Genomic DNA, 3933 nt, shown 5'->3' on the forward strand with positions numbered 1-3933 from the left:
GATTTATTGTATGTATGACATCAACATAATACAAGATGATGTGGCAAATGTCATGAAATTAGACTTCTCTTATTTATTGAGTTTATTTATTCAAAATTAAAAATCAAACCCAAAATAAAAATGTCATTAACAAAAACCAAAAGAGTAGAACACGATTAAACAAAAACAAGAAGAACAAGAACATAATGCTTATCGCCTGCATAAAAGATGAATTCTTTATCTTTCTTTGATCTCTCCATCTATGTAATTCCAATTAGAATTCTCACACAAAAAAATACAAGTGATTTTGTTTCTTTCTCTAAATCGGTGAAAAGTAATTATAGATTTGCTGTATACTCTATCACCAGACAAACAAAAGAATAAATCTTATGCATAGTTTGACATATCTATAACCAATTGAACTCTCATTGATTAACTAAACAGAATATTGATGAAAGAAGGAATTTAGTTTAATTGATCTATATATATAGTTTCACTCAATTTTATTTCCTATTATCTTGCTTTTCCATTCCAGCGTGATCTAAAATTGTTTTTTTTTCTATGATTCGGATTTGGTTTGCAAGGAATTCTTTTCTACGATTCAGATTTGGTAGTAACTTCATTGTATTTAGATTTGACTAGTAACTTGTCATGCGAACCGGAAAATGTTCAAATCTAACCCCTTAAACCTAGTTTTCCTGCACATTCTTCTTTCTTCTTGATATCATATTCCCTGTCCAGTTTGATTCTAATTTATTGAATTGTGTTTTTGTTTCTTGTTTTTCTTTTCTTAATGAATAAGAGTTTATTCTAATTTTTAATAAAAATATATACAGCCATGTCATCTACCACATCAGTTTGTTGTGTATTAATATCATATTTATAATTAATCTAGACCGTTAAACGCTTTATAATCTAATGGTTAAAATTGTGTGTAAAATCTTGTGTAAAAAAAAGCGTCCCTTGAACCGGACCCGAGATATATAGTGTCATTTCTCACAAAATAAAATCTGTGAATAAGTGGTTTTTGTTAATAATGAGCTGTGAAAGTTTTTAAATGCAATAGACATACTCTGATCAACTGAAACAGAAAAAGACATTAAAGGTAAACCCATACAGGACAAGTTACATCCCATTTATATCCCCATATTACCAACTAATGTTATCATTCTAAAGTATAGTTTTAAGGATACATACAACATTGCTCACACAATCAAGATGCAATAATTCAACATTTTCCACTAAAAAATCAGACGATGGTATAGCTCAAGGGTCCAAACAATCCATTTTGGACAACTTCCAACAATCTTTCTTGATTGCACTCCTCTCTTCTCCATCAATTTCCATGGAGACAGAAGTAGCAGAAGACAAATATTCAGTTGACTTGCCAAGAACATCAAAAATTACACAATGAGTAGCAATTCCCTCACCTTTTGTCTCGTATGGTTGTATGGGTATCAATTGTCCTCTCTACATTGCACAAGACATCTGATTGCGTCACTTCATCAAACTGGTGGAGAGCATGGTACTCATTCCTTTCTCACACAAAATCAGTTTAAGATCATCTTACTTAATACAAACACTTTCAATCTTATAAGTACTAATCTTATTTGGAAATAAAAATTCAGAGTTTGGAATGTCAATACTCAAATTCCTTATAGTAGATAAATGAATAAACATTGAGGAACCAAACAGAGGAGCAATAGCCCTCATCATCCTAACTTTTTTTTTCCATTTCTAGTAAAACCGACGTAACAATTTTAACATCTTCATCATCCTTAATATACATCTTAACACGCTCACCATAACTTCTTGCCCATTTTCCAAATTATCATCACTCATATTCAATTCATCAACACACACAGATTCAACACTACCACACCCGTTATTCATGAAACTGAGACTAGGAATACTATGTCAGTATCTATTATTGAACAAAAAGATGTAAGGGTGTTGTTTAGCTGAACTGACACATTGTTGTTAAGCAAAGAAGACACAATTGAGCTCTAGAACCTCAAATAGGTCTTGAATGACAGCTTGCACATCAAGAACTTATAGCGCTTCAGGTACTTGAGCTTCTTCACTCCTCTAATGGTCGGATTCGACCTTCTAGAGGCTTGTTTGATGCGAGACATTGAGACATTGGAAATTGAGAGAGATTAAGCGTCAACCAACATACCATCTCTCAGCTCTAACTACTCTCGTCGGTTGGTTTGATGAATTATCTCTCCCACAGAGCATCTCCAAGTACTTCAGTCAAGAGCTTCTGAAATACTTCTCCTTCTTCCTTTGGACAATATGGATACACATGTATCATTGTGTCTTTAACACAAAACAACCAAATTATGTGATGGTTGGTTCTTTGGCCTACTGTGCAGTTATCGAATTCTTCAATGAGACTGGTAAACAATTGAATTGTGATGCCTCCCAGGCAGCAGAACAAGCCGGTGTGGCTTTGGTGGCGGGAAACATGACGCGAATAGTTATAAGGGGATCTCGAAGGCCCTTCTCCTTTGTATGTCGAAGGTCTGGCCCTCTCTTTGGGGGTGCATGTCCCCCACCAACTAATCTCCACGAGAACCAACACAAACTCGTTTGTTTTCGAATCCGATGCTCTTCAACTGACAATTCTACTCCCTCGTTTGATTGAACCATGGTGTCCCTGATTGAGTATATTCGAGGTTGAACAAATAGTTGCTCTCCCTTCATACTATTGCTTTTGGATATGCAGGGATGCAAATCAAGTGGCAAACTTCATCGATGGTTTAGCTAGGTAAAGGGTGTGCCCGGATGGGTGGCTTTCTCAGCCTCCTCCCTCCTTACTTCGTCTTTTATTAATAGACCAGAGAATAGAGCAACCTTAGCTGCTCTGTTTCAATTAGTTTTCTTTTGGTTGTTTGTGTCCAGTTGTACCACCTTGTAACTTTCCTTCTTTTTAATGCATTATCTTTGTAAAAAAAAATGATGCGTTCATTGTAACTGTGAATTTGGTTCATAGATTTAGACCAATAATACATACCGAAGATTTAGTAGGTGTCGTTAGCACATTAATTAACGTTTTAAAAAAAAATAATGCTCGTTATTCAAGAAATAAAAAATAGGGTGGTACTATTAACACATCAATTTTTGCTATTAACACACCCCTTATTTGGTGAAAACCTATGTTGCATGGACACAGACACAGACACAGACACGGCGTGACACAGTAAAACTCAAAAACTGAATTCCATACACGGCTTGGACACGGCAATTAGAATAATATATTTATGTATTTTTAATATATAAAAAATTATTCTAAAATATGAAATAAGTTCATTAAATTACCAAAATAATGTTCTAAATTCAATCTTTTTTTCTTTCTTTTTTGTCTAAATTCAATCAATTACATAAACATATTAAAATAACATTAAAGAGAATCAAATACAAGTCATTAAAGATAATCAAATGGGCATATATATGTTGTAAAAAAAACTAGGCATCAACTTAGGCCTAGTTTGACATTTAAGTGAGAATAATCAGCTGTAAAATAACTTAGAGATAATTATAATTAGTTGTGAGATTAATCAGTTTAGTGTTTGGTAAATCATGATTTCACAAGTATAATAATTATGAAAAATAATGTGAAGGTGTTTGGTGAAAAAATATATTAAAGAGCTTTTACACCGTTATGACAAAATTGGACATGATATTGAAAACTTTTCTCAATTGATATCTGAAGTTCTGAAAGTTAGGTCTTCATCAGCTAAAAATACGTAATACAACAAAGCTTATTGTCTCGAGCTCATATATATGATTAAGCTTTCATGAGGTGCTGAGCTATTTCGGCGATTGGGAAACTTGTGTCCGGTCTTTTTGGTGATTGGAAATCTTTTCTGCAAAAAGGATTTTGTTTCAATCTGCTCTTCCACTCTTTCATGAACAGTGGCGGAGCCAGGATTTAAATCTTAGGGGGGC

This window comes from Fragaria vesca, linkage group LG3, assembly GCF_000184155.1.
Source record: "Fragaria vesca subsp. vesca linkage group LG3, FraVesHawaii_1.0, whole genome shotgun sequence".
NCBI lineage: Eukaryota > Viridiplantae > Streptophyta > Magnoliopsida > Rosales > Rosaceae > Fragaria > Fragaria vesca.